At 37.0% G+C, this 13,884-nt stretch overlaps 1 long non-coding RNA gene across 1 annotated transcript in view; it reads left to right on the top strand.

The window, feature by feature from the left end:
• LOC140511384 (uncharacterized) overlaps positions 1-13,884 on the top strand; it is a 304,185-nt gene that overhangs the window by 22,728 nt on the left and 267,573 nt on the right. Inside the window, exon 2 of the long non-coding RNA XR_011969529.1 lies at positions 2,423-2,637. This is a non-coding gene — a long non-coding RNA (uncharacterized lncRNA). The remainder of the gene's footprint in view (positions 1-2,422; positions 2,638-13,884) is intronic.

Raw genomic sequence — 13,884 nt, 5'->3', positions numbered from 1 at the left:
AGTCACTTAACCCCAATTGTCTCTTCCTGGGTCATCTGTTTTTGTCATTGTCCCCATAGAAAGATTCTAGGGTCTTATCTTTTCTGGGTTGCTTCTTGTTCATGATGATTGCCCTTTACCTGGCTTTTAAAGGTCTGCTTCCAGGGCACAGGTGGCTCTGTCCCATGGTTCTTGTGCTTAGAACTTTTGTGCTTATATATTGTGGCCTCTGGTTCTTTTCGGTAGAAGCTAGAATGCTGTAGCTTACCTGATGCTGAACTGGCTGTTGTGCCAAAGCAGGGACCAGATGAAGTCTTTATAAGTTTCCCTGGAATTATCCTGGACCTAGATGTGTTGTGTGGGGGAGGGGTGGTCTGGCTGCAGGATACTTCCTCTCCTGAGCACAGGCAGGCTCAGTGGTTGGTGAACCATGTGTGCATTGTAGTTTTCCTGATTCCCCTGAGGTTCTGAGTCAGTCCTGGAGTTCTGGTGTTGATGATTACAAGCTTCCCTCCCCCCCAATCCTGGGACTCAAAATCTGCTCCTTATTTGCTGATGTGACGCTCGCTGTCTTGGACAGCTCTGGTCCTCCACTGTTCCCCTTTACTTCCCCTTTGCAATTTTCCTAGCCTCACAGACTAAGAGACTCTATTCCTTCAATTGATTCCACTGTTAAAGGATTATTTCCTGGGGATATATCCTCTGAGTTTTTCAAGGTTACCAATGGGAGAGGTAGAGCATTTACCAATCACTCCACCATCTTGGCTCCTGGAAGTTCAAGTAGGTGACAGATATCTGTGGATCGAGAGTCTCAGAAGAGGCTGCTGAAGTTACCTGGGGTTCTGCAGTTCTCTCTTGCTCAGTTCTACAGAACTACTGTCCTGGGCTGACATGTTTGGAATTCTACACTGCTGCTATTTCTTCACACCTCTCAGGGCTTCCTGCTTGGCTTTGCCAGAGAAGGGTTTGAGTTGGTAGAGTCTGTGCACTGTGCACTCCTCTAGCCCTGTGTAACAGTTCCTTCCCATTGACCTTCTAGTCTGTCCTGGGTTGGAAATCTGCCACACTCTGTCTCTTTATTGGATTCTCTAAAATTTATTCAGGTTCTCTTTTTAGAGGTATCTGAAGGAGTTTGTCTTAGAGTGTGGGTGAGTAGTTGCTCTCACTCTGCCATCTAAGGGAAATGATTGCTAATTTGTTTGTTTGTTAACAAATCATTACTAAGAAGAAGGATCAGGGAAATCTTCATGGAAAAAAGTGTCAATTGTTGGGATTTTAAAAATGGGTAGTAATTTAACAGACAAAGATGGAGGAAGAAATTGAAGTCCCAAGAAACAGTGAAACATAATGATATAGATGTGGAGGGAGAGGCAGAGAGGAAATCCAGTACTAATTGATAAAATCAGAGTTTTCTTGCTGAGTTAATTATATGAAGGAAACCTAGCATATCCTTCCTCTTCCCTTAACATCTGTATCTAATCAGTCAGCCCTTACGAAGTAGCTAAACATCTGATCTTTGTGAACTGCTGTGTTAGCCTCCCTTCTAGAACCACAGTTTCTGACATTGACTCTTACCCTGTCTATTGTTGGGGGTGGAAGCTCAATTCCATGTGGACAGTCTCGGGCGGGTAAAGGTGGGAACTTCTAAATCTTAGAGTTCTCATGAGGTCCCCCAGAAAACAGCAGGGAATCGAGGAGTGAGACCGAGCTATCTCGTGTATTTCTGCCTCTTCCCGTGAGAAACGTGATGGGAGGAGCATCCCCGCCCTCGAGACTGACCTGGATCTGGGCACACCTATTGTTATCTAACAGGCACGGTATTCAGGTGCAAACTACGCGGCTGGAGAGCTTAATTAGGGTCAGGAAAGCCTGAAGGCGCTCTTAGCGCCGGAGGGGCCCTTACAGGACAGAAGGCGCCTCTTCCCTTTTCCTCTCTTTGCTCTCCCTTCCCCCTCTCTCCCCACTTCCACTTCTGCTTCCAATCTCTTACTGTAAGATCTTTTCCTCCTTGGGAGATTTCTCTCTCCCTCCTAAGGAAGAGTTCCCCCTGCACATGTAACCAAGACCCTGAATAAAGCCTAACCCTTGTTCGACTCCGGAAAGTCTCTTCTCTCATACGTTTATCTGGTTTGGCCAGCCGAAGACCTGCGAGGTAAGGTAAGACTCGGGTAGCCCTCAGGCCTCTAGGCCTGGCAGTCTATGATTGAACTTATTGAATTAATGTATTAAGTATGTGAAGAGGAGCAATAATCAATATGGATAGAAAGGTAGAGTGGTACCTACGTGTGGAAGATCTAGAATGACAGAAAAAGATATTCTAATTTTAATTCATAGGCAACAGGAAATTACTAAATTTTTTGAGCAGAAGTAAGGCAAGAACTGACCAACACATAAATAAAATAATCTAATGACTATAATTTTCCCTCTTTCCTCTTTCTCTCAGCCATCCTTCATTTTGAAGAAGACCATGACATTGGAGAAATTATAACATGACTTGCACTTGACTTTGTTTTGAGTGAGGGAGGGCTGTGCAGGTCACCAGCCTCACTTTCTCCTCCTGAGACAACTGGACCCCAGTGACCAGATATTCATCAGAATGACTGAAGATGGCCCAGGATGCAATGGGAGACCTTAGCCTTTTTAGACTTGGCTTTTCAGGTACTCACTTGGAGGTAACACCCATATAGGCATGTATATAGTTTGCCCATATTAAATAATAAGTTTTCTTTTTCTTTTCTCTTCCTGTTTATCTTTTTATGCCTCTCTTGAGTCTTGTATTTGAAAATGAAATTTTCTAACGAGCTCTGGCCTTTTCAAAAGGAAGGTCTGGAAATGCCTAATTTCATTGAATGTCTATCTCCTTGCCTGAAAGATTATGCTCAGTGTTCTTGGCAACTGATTCTTGCTTGTACTTCAATGTCTTTTGCCTTATGTAATATCTTATTTCAATCCCTCTGATCTTTTCATGTAGAATCTTCCAGTTCCTGTGTGATCCTGACTAGAGTTCTTTGATATTTAAATAGTTTCTTTCTGGCTGCTGGCAGATCTTTACTTACTGGGAAAGAACAAATTTAGGGGGGAGATGACCAAAATAAATAATATATTCAGTTATTGAATCATTGGAAGTTAGTTTTCTTATGATTGTATTGTTGATAGTATATAAAAAAAAGAAATGCTGAGTTTGTTTTTGTTTTGTTTTTCTTCCATTCTGGAAATGCTTCTAACATGAGTTTTTTAACAAAGGTCCTTAGTCAAACAAACAAACAGATAAAAGTACCCAAAGCTATGGTCATTTGATCAAACCACAGACTAGATTATTATTGTTTGAAATCAATGACAAAACAAAGCAAAACATAGATGAAAGCATTAGATCTTCTTAATATAATACCTAAGAATTTATCTAGTCCTTGGGGCACATACTTATTTTGATGTTGGATTAATTTTCATTGAAAATGTTAAGATTGTGACTCGTGCAAGGTTTAACGTTGCAATTAGGCAGGAAGCCAATCAATTAATATAAATTGATCACTTCCCTATTGTATCAGAACTGCCTTGTAAATAACTGAAGATGTCATTCCTTTTACCCTAAATAATTTGAGGTCAAAAAATATATCCCTGTATCTCCCTGACATAGAACTTAATAGTAAAGCACAGGGACAGAAAGGCAATAGAAAACGTTTCCATCAGGAATTTTAACTCTACTGGTTATTAGCATAGCACTGACTCAGAAGTATTCCTCTTTCCCTCCTTCAGGGAACATGAAAGAATTTGTCCAGAAAGCTTACAGGTAGAGTGGGAGGCTGATCTACAAAGAGGGGAGGGTGGAGGATGTCAATCAGATTGGCAGCTCCCATCCCAGTGTCAAATAAAAGTTCTCTTGCTGAGTTAATTATATTAAGGGAACCTAGAATGCCCTTCCCCTTCCCCTAACGTTCATATGCAACTAGCTAGCCTGGACAGAAGTAACTAGGCATACGATCTCTGTGAACTGCTGTGTTGGCCTCCCATTCTAGCACCAAACTTTCTGACATTGACCTTTCACCCTATCTATGATTGAACTGAGTACACTAAAATAACTCAAGTTAATTCCCATCCCTGTCACTCTCACTCATTTTCATTTTGTGTTTCCTTTCCACCTTATTTACAGCCTTCTAGATTATCTGCATGACCACCTTTTGGTCTGAGCATGTTGGACCAATTCCAGAGAATGCCTTTTTGCTTACCTGATATTTCCTGTCCCTAATGTGACTTACACATTAGTTAGACTTCAATTGGCAGAAGTGCACATGAAGGCTTCATCTTTTTTAATTGCCTAGTAATGGTGGCTGTGGCTAAAGCTTCAAAGCAACACCATTATTTTTTCGCATTCTTTTCACAAAGTAATTTTGGTATTTCCATTCACTTGTATACACAGAACATGGGCCCATGTAGGCTGAAGGAGATGTGAAGCAGAAATAAATCAACAGAACTGTGTTTCAGCATTTCTACATGCTCCCTAGAGTTTGTGTCCGAGGACTGGTAGGAAAGGTGTATGGGACCTGTGGAGAGGTGGCAAAAGCACACTGCACAGAGAGTCAGGTAATGTAGGATCCTAGTTTAACCTCAAAAAATAGCAATTTTGACCTTTGGAAATTTATTGAATCTCTCTGGATATCCTTTCCTTCACCTGAAAATATCAATGGGTGGGACTAGATAGATACTTCCAAATTTGACCATCTAGATTTGGAGACAGAGATGCAGAGTAACAAAATAAATAGAAATCTAGTTTCAGAGCCCATGAGTAGGAATTTAATCAGCAAGGAGGGAGAAGCCAATAAGCCCTAGATTCAGAACCACCTAATAGATACTAATTGTACGATCAAGGCAAGTGACCTCATCTCTCAATGTATGAGGCCAAAGGTGTCAAACACAAAATCCCTACAAACCTCCTGAATGCAAATGAACTAGATTCAAATGAAATTGAATCAAAAATATAATAGGTAATGTTCATATGTGGTTTTCTAATCAGTACATACCAAGTAGAGATCCTTATTCATGGTTTACTGGCCCCCATTCCTATTTGAATTGGATAACACTGCTCTAGGTAATTAAGACTGCAAATTACAGAGCAGGTGCTTTGTTAGCAGGAGTTTCCTCATCTGCCATCTCATTTTATCAATGAAGTCACAGCCCCGGTCTCTATTCTCTATGTTGAAAAATTGCCAGAGTGATCTGGGTAATGAGGACCAAGTTGGATTACTAAGAATGGTTTTTATACATAACTGTACCTTTTAGCCATTCTAAAAGGAGAAAAATCATGCACATGTTCCACATACCAATAATGAGTGGAATCATCTTCCCAAAAGTTTTTGTACATTTTTTTTTTATTTCATGGGAATGATCTCCACCTGCCACCCTAAGAAGGACCAGGGTTTGGTTAGGTGAAGTAGACAGTACTTAGGGCACCTTTTCTGTCCTCTCCCTCAGGCCAGCAACTGAGCAATGTGGTCGTTATAGATGGCTGCTCAGATACCCAGGAAGCTGCTAAATGACCTCTGCTTTAATTCAGTGAGAAGAAGATCCTGGGCCACCTGTGTGTAGTGTTGTGGCTACAGTTCCTAGTATATCCAAACTTGCTATTTCTCCACTAGCCAGCTGCCACAAGACTTTTATATAGGCTGAAAAAGGTAAAATGGTATGGGTGGATGTCTTTTAATTCATGTATTAATTGAATTTAAGTGAGGCAGAGTTGCACAGTTATTTACCTCACTCTTTCTTCCAGTCATTAAAGTCTAGTGGCAATACAAAAGTCAGGACAACTAGTAGTGCCTTGAGATGTAGTGGATAACCTTGGTTTTGTCCATGTCTAACCAAGTTCTAAGCACTCTACAAACCCTGTTTCAGCTGCCTTTATGGCCACTGGAACAAATTCTTCTCATTCCCCCATCAGAAGTATTCATATGTTTGGGGTTGACAACCCCTTGCTCCAACTCACCAACTGTTTGAGGCTTCTCAGTTACCCTTGACCTGGTTTAGCCTTTCTGCCAAAACTAATGCATGCTACAGCTTCTTAGGGTCACAAAAAAGTTACTATGTAACTTTTTGCATACCTTGCCAGGAGTTAGGTGAAGTTCACTAATTTAACTCAGAGTGGAAAATCAAGTCAAGTTCAAAGTCATTTATGTCAGTCAGTCAGTGACATTGTGCTAAATTCTGAAGTACCAGTAGAGGAACTTAGAAGAGTCATACAGAATAATCCCTTTCCTCTTCCCTCCATATTTTTTTCCTTAGTTACTGGATTCATTAAGATGTAATGCATGTGCATAGGTTATCAAGGGGGGAGTTCAGATCTATCATTAAATGTAATCTCTAGTCTTCATTTCACTCAAATTATTTTTTTTTCATATAATCTGGACAGGTTTGAAATGATGACACAGCCAATATGAATGAGGCTGTCTTCCTCATCTAGTTCAGGATACTTTTATTCCAGACCTGAAGTATCCCCTCTCACATTAAGTACTCCCCCAATAATCACATGACTAAAACTAGAGCATCAAATTACTGTTTATGTCAAGGAGAATGAGTCATAACAGACAGATTGACCCATCTTCAGGTCCAGTCCTCTAGCTACCCAGAAGACCACACAGGTTAGAAAGGACTTGAAATCAAGATGTCTAACTCTAAACCCAACACTTTCCACTTTGACTCCTCTTTGCCTCACACCATACTACAATCGTGATTTGCTTCATATATTTTTTTTTTTGTCCAAAGGGAGTCAAATAAGACACAGAATGAGAAGAGGAGGTAAAAGCTACCTTCCCTAGCTCTAATTGTTTTCCTTATGAGCTATACTTTGCTTCATTATCAAAATATATGTTAACAGTGCTTTGCACATAAGAAATATTTAATAAATGCTTCATTCAAATATACACAGACATAATTAACAAAGCAAAACTTGAAGAAGTTCATGTTTTCCTCTATAATTTAATGAGTATTCTTTTGTATTTTGGGGCAGAGGTTCTGATTCTCTGCATTCTGCTACCTCTGTCCCAGAAACACAGCTTTCAGTCATTTGTATATGACATGGGCTCTTACTTAGACACACAGAATGGAAGCTATTAATTCTTGTACTAGATTTTTGCAGAACATGCTGCTCTAGTACTTCACCTATTAACTCATGGAATCTCAGCTTTCTGGTTGGACACAGGCAGCAATTTCCCACTTCCAAACTGGGTGACTTAGGGCAACTTTGTTCCCCTCTCTGAGGGCTCCGTGTCCTATTTGGTCAAATGTGGGAATTGGACTAGATCACCTCTAAGGTTACTTCCTACTCTAGAACCCAGCAATGATAGGGCAGTAGTGACCCACTGTGCCGGGTCACAGCACAGCTTATGAGGTATGCAGAGGTAACTGATGTTCTCCAGTTTCCCATGGATTGTGTTCTGTCCTTTCAGGCTCGGTTCACATGGCACCTCTTCCAAAAAGCATTCCTTGTATCTATTCCCTCCCAATTCCATTAGAAACTAAGATACTTAAAAATACAGATAGTATAACTATTTTTGTAGTCTCAGTGCCCAAAACAATGACTGGCATATAGGAAATACTTAATGAATGCTTGGGTAGTCATGAAGGAGCTCCTTGGACTTTGAAAACCTAGGTTGTGGTGCTCTTCTCTCTGGAAACTATGTAGGTATGTATGTAATGGTCAACAGTTAGATCAGTCTGTTGATCTGTGATGTGTGTACTGCTTATGGTCAGACAGTTGGAAGTCCTGTCTGTTGTTCTTTATTTCTCTGCTTGTATTTTCTCTGTTGGTACATGTGTTTGATTAAAGTGATTGCTGACCCCCCCTTTGTTGCTTTCCTTTTAGAAAAGTAGATCTAAGAACCTGCACACAGGACCTCCTGTGTATACCAGGTCCATATAATCTACCTTACATCGTATGTACCTAGGTACATAACTTATTTCCCTTCTTTAGATTATAAACTGCCTGAAGGTAAGGGATTATATTTTAATCACTTTTGTGCCTGCCCCCACCAACTTATATAATGTACCATATGTTGCAATACAAGTTGACAGGTTTCAGTGGAAAGAGTTAGAACTTGAGTTAAAATTGTGCTGCTGACATTTTCTACCTATATGACTTTAGGCAAGACACTTCACCTCCTTAGGCCTCAGTTTCCTCAACTGTAAAATGCAGGGATTAGGTTAGATGGCCTCTGAGATTATTTCATAAAGTCCTTGATGAAGCATCCTTTCCTCTGCACTCTACTTTTTGTCTTGTTATTGCTGAATTGCCAAAAATATCAAAAAGAAAAGAAAACTGAATATTTTATTTCCATGCTATACATTTCATTCTTTTGCCCCAAATTAAATTATATCCAAAGGCAAAAACATTGCTGTGACTAGACTGTGTGGGAGTGCTCACTCATCATTGTCAGAAGGATGGCTTGTGGGCATCTGCATCTCTTTGCCATAAAGTTTCCTGGTACAATGCTGTATCACAAGTTAGTTTCAGAGATGGTGCTTAGAAACCACTCTCCTCAGCTCCTTTGCTCATCATCCTCTAATCATTCATTCAAATCTATTTCTTCGCCATCTGGTCCATGTTGAACTGTGTGTCCATGAAACGCAAAAAACTCATGTAGCCTTTAAGAAGCCTACAATTTAATTGAGGCGGATAGTTGTAGTGCAGTCATTATAATCATGCCCAACTCATTGTGGTCTCATTTGGAGTTTTCTTGGCAAAGATATTGTAGTGATTTGCCATTTCCTTCTCCAGCTCATTTAACCAATAAGGAAACTGAGGCAAACAGTGTTAAGTGATTTGCCCAGGATCACTCAGCTAGTAAATGTTTGAGGCCAGATTTGAACTCAGGAAGATGAGTCTTGGCCCAGCACTCTATTTAGGGTGCCACCTAATTACCCCCAAAAGAGAGTATTATATTTGTTCAAATGATTTATTCAACAATTCAATTTTATTTGTATTTAATAGTTTTATATTTTTCCAATTATATGTAAAGATAGTTTTCAGCATTCATTTTTGTAAGATTTTGAGTTATAATTATTTTTTCCTTCCTTCTTTCTCTCCCCCTCCAGAAAACACATAAGTCTTTCCAGGTTTTTCTGAAATCTGCCTGCTCATCATTTCTTATATCACAAAAGTATTCCATTACATTCAGATACTACAACTTTTTTAGCCATTCCCCAATTGATGGGCATCCTCTCAGTTTCCAGTTCTTTGCTACCACAAGAAGAGCTGCCATAAATATTTTGGTACATGTAGGTCCTTTTCCCTTTCTTATTATCTCTTTGGGATGCAGATTTAGTGGTGGTATTGCTGGATCAAAGGTACGCGCATTTTGAATGCCCTTTAAGTATAATTCCAAATTGCTCACCAGAATGGTTGGATCAGTTCACAATACCATCAACAATGCAGTAGAGTTCCAATTTTCCCATATTGTCTACAACATTTATCATTTTCCTTTTCTGTCATATTAATTGATCTAGTAGGTGTGATGTGGTACCTAAGAGTTGTGTTAATTTTCATTTCTCCAATCCATATTGATTTAGATAATTTTTTCCCCATAAGGATTCTTCATCTGAAAACTGCCTATTCATATTCTTGGACCATTTACTAATTGGGGAATGACTTGAATTCTTATTAATTTGATTCAGTTCTCTATGTATTTTAGAAATGAGACCTTTATCAGAAGTATTGTATTATAAATATTGTATTCCAGCTTTCTGCTTTCTTTCTAATCTTGGTTGCTTTTGTTTTGTTTGTGCAAAAACTTTCTAATTTAATGTAATCATAATTAACTATTCCTTGGTCTTTTAATTTGCCTACAGTATCACCATTTATGTCTAAATCAGGTAACCATTTTGACCTTATCTTGGTGTGATATGTTAGTCTATGCCTAGTTTCTGCCAATTATTTTCCACTTTACCCAGCAGTTATTGTGAAAGAGTGAATTCCTTCTCCAGAACCTGGAGTCTTTGGGTTTATAAAACAGTAGATTACAATAGTCATTTATTATTGTCTTGTGTACTTAACATATTCTATTCTTCCACCACTCTATGTTTTAGCCAGTACTAAATAGTTTTGATAATTGCCTCTTTATAATGTAATTTTAGATCTGTTACAGCTGGGCCACCTTCTTCTGCCTTTTTTGTTTTTATTAATTCCCTTGATATTCTAGAATTTTTATTCTTTAAGATGGATTTTGTTATTTTTTTCTAGTTAAATAATTTTTGGTAGTTTGGTTAGTATGGCAATAATTAAGTAAATTAATTTAGGAGGAATTATCATTTTTATTTTATTAGTTTGGTCTACCTATGAGCAATTGATATTTTTTTATTTTTGTTTAGATCTGACTTTATTTGTGTGAAAAGTGTTTTGTAATTGTGTTTACATAGTTCCTGGACTTATCTTGGCAGGTAGACTACCAAATGTTTTATATCATCTAGTTATTTTGAAAGGAATTTCTCTTTCTATCTCTTACTGCTACATTTTGTTGGTTATATATAGAAATACAGATAATTCATTTTCCATCCTGCATCTTTATTAAAGTCGTTAATTATTTCTAGTAGTCTTTTAGCTGACTACCTAGAATTCTCTAAGTATATCATCATATTATCTGCAAAGAGTGATGTTGTTTTCTCATTGTTATCTTCTAATTCATTTAATTTCCTTCCTTCTCGTGCTGCTAAAACTAATGTTTCTAGTACAATATTGAATTACAGATAAAAGGCATCCTTATTTCACCCAAATCTTATAGGGAAAGCTTCTCACTTATCCCCATTACATAAAATGCTTGCTGATAGCTTTAGATAGATATTATTTATCATCTTAAGGAAACCTTCATTTATTCCCATGCTCTCTAGTGTTTCTTAATAGAAAAGAGTTTAATATTTTGTCAAAAGCTTTTTCTGAATATAGGAAGATAATTGTATGATTTCTGTTAGTATTGTTATGATAGGATCAATTAGGCTGATAGTTTTCCTAATATTGAACCAGCCCTGCATTCTGGGTACAAATCTTGTACAGTCATAGTGTTTTATCCTGGTGGTAAATTGCCACAATCTCTTTATTAATATTTATTGGAAATTTTTGCATCAATATTCATTAGGGAAATTGGTTTATAATGTTCTTCTTCTGTTTTGGTTCTTCCTAGTTTAGATATCAACACCATATCTGTGTCATAAGAGAAATTTAGTAGAACTCCTTCTTTGCCTATTTTTCCAAACAGCTTATATAGTATTGGAATTAATTTTTCTTTGAACATTTCATCGAATTCTCTTGTAAATTCATTTGGCTCTGGAGACTTTTTTCTTTGGGAACTTGATATCATTGATAGCTTTTTAAATTTCTTCTTGTGAAACAGGATTATTAAGTATTTTATTTTCTCTTCTGTTGATCTTGGCAATTTATATTTTTGTAAATATTCATACATTTCACTTAGACTGTCAGATTTATTGGCATAAAGTTGGGCAAAATAGCTCCTAATTATTGATTTAATTTCCTCTTCATTAATGGTGAATACACCCTTTTTGTTTTTGATACTAATAATTTGATTTTCTTCTTTTTTAATCAAATTAATCAAAAATTTATGAATATTTTGTTTCCCTAAAAAATGCTTAGTTTTATTTGTTAGTTCAACAGTTTTCTTAGTTTCAATTTTATTAATCTCTTCTTTGATTTTCAGAGTTTCTAATTTGGTATTTAATTGGTGATTTTTAATTTGTTCTTTTTCTAGCTTTTTAGTTGCATGGCCAGTTCATTGATCTCCTCTTTCTCTATTTTACTCACATAAGCATTTAGAGATATAAAACTTCCCATAAGAACCACTTTGCCTGGATTCCATAAATTTGGTTATGTCATCTCTTTAATGTCTATCTCTTTAATATCTTTCTCTTTGATGAAATTATTGGTCATTTCTATGATTTGTTATTTGACCTACTCATTCTTTAAGATTAAATTATCTAATTGACAATTGATATTTTTATCTATCTTTCCATGGTTCTTTATTACATGCAATTTTTTTGCTTCATGATCTGAAAAGGGTGTATTTAATGTCTTTGCCTTTCTGCATCATTATAGGTTTTTATGACCATCATCATAGAGGTTTTTATGCCCTAATACACAGTCAGTTTTTGTGTAGGTGTCATGTACCATGGGTAAAAAGAAAGCATATTCTTTTCTATTCCCATTTAATTTTCTCCAGAGTTCCATTATACCTAACTTTTCTAAAATTTTATTCACCATCTTAATTTCTTTCTTGTTTATTTTGTGGTTAGATTTATCTAGTTCTGAGAGGAGAAGGTTGAGGTCCCCCCTCCCCAGGATAGTTTTGCTGTCCATTTCTTCTTGCAATTCACTTAACTTTTCCGCTAATAATCTGGTGCATATATGTTTAATATTGATATTACTTCATTGTCTTTGATATCTTTTAGAAAGACATAGTTTCATTCTCTATCTCTTTCAATCAGATCTATTTTTGCTTTTGCTTAGTCTGAAATCAGGATTGCTACTCTTACTTTTTTTTTTTTACTTCAGTTGAGAAATAATATATTCTGTTTCAACCTTTTTACCTTTATTCTGTGTGTATCTCTTTGCTTCAAATATGTTACTTGTAAACAACATATTGTAGGATTCTGTGTCATCTGCTTCCATTTTATGGAAGAGTTCTTCTCATTTGCAGTTATGATTAATAACTGTGTATTCCCTACTATCCTATTTTCCCATTTTTTTATACTTTTCTCTCACCATTCAACCTGTCACTCCTCACCAGTGTTTTGCTTCAATCTTGCAGTGTTCCCTCAATCTACCCTCTCTTCAATTAGCCCCCTACCTTTTCTTTCCCCTTTCCCCTCCTGCTTCCCATAAGGTAAGATAAATTTCTGTACCCAGCTGAGTATATACGTTATTCCCTCTTTGTGCCAAATTGATGAAGGTTCAAATAATATGCACCCCCTCCCTTTTTTCCCTCTACTGTAATAGGCCTTTTGTACTTCTTCATGTGATATAATTTACCCTATTTTGTATTCCCCTTTCCTCTTCTCCCAATACAATCCTTTTTTTTCACCCCTTAATTTTTTTTTTATATCTACATCAAAGTCAACTTATATTCATACCCTCTGTTTATGTGTACTCCTTCTAACTGCCCTAACAGATATACAATTCTCAAGAGTTATCAGTATCATCTTCCCATGTAGGGATGTAAACAGTTTTACCTTATCAAATAACATATTTGTTTGTTTGTTTTTCTTTCCTTTTTACCTTTCTATGCTCCTCTTGAGTCTTGTATTTGAACATTGAATTTTCTGTTCTGATCTTTTCAAGAAGAGAGTTTGAAATTTCCTGTGTTTCACTGAATATCCATCTTTTTCCCTGAAAGATTATGCTCAGTTCCGCTGAATATTTGATTTTTGGTTGTAATCCAAACTCCCTTTCCCATCTGAAATGTCATATTACAAGGGCTCTGATCCTTTACGTTGAAGTTACTATGTCTCTTGTAATCCTGCATTTGGCTCCTCAATATTTGAATTGTTTCTTCCTGGCTCTTTGCAGTATTTCCTCCTCAAACTCATAGCTCTGAAATTTGGATCCAATATCCCTTGGAGTTTTCATTTTGAGATCTCTTTCAGGAGGTGATCAGTGACTTATTTCAATGACTATGTTACCCTCTGGTTCTAGGTTATTAGGGTAGTTTTCCTTTATAATTTCTTGAAAGATGATCTCCAGGCTTTCTTTCTTTCTTTCTTCCTTTCTTTCTTTCTTTCTTTCTTTCTTTCTTTCTTTCTTTCTTTCTTTCTTTCTTTCTTTCTTTCTTTCTTTCTTTCTTTCTTTCTTTCTTTCTTTCTTTCTTTCTTTTTTTTTTGATCATGGTTTTTGGGTAGTCCAATAATTCTTAAATTATCTCT

The sequence above is a fragment of the Notamacropus eugenii genome, chromosome 6, assembly GCF_028372415.1.
Source record: "Notamacropus eugenii isolate mMacEug1 chromosome 6, mMacEug1.pri_v2, whole genome shotgun sequence".
Lineage (NCBI taxonomy): Eukaryota > Metazoa > Chordata > Mammalia > Diprotodontia > Macropodidae > Notamacropus > Notamacropus eugenii.
Note: the sequence above shows the minus strand (reverse complement) of the source record. Positions and strands in the feature narration are given on the sequence as shown.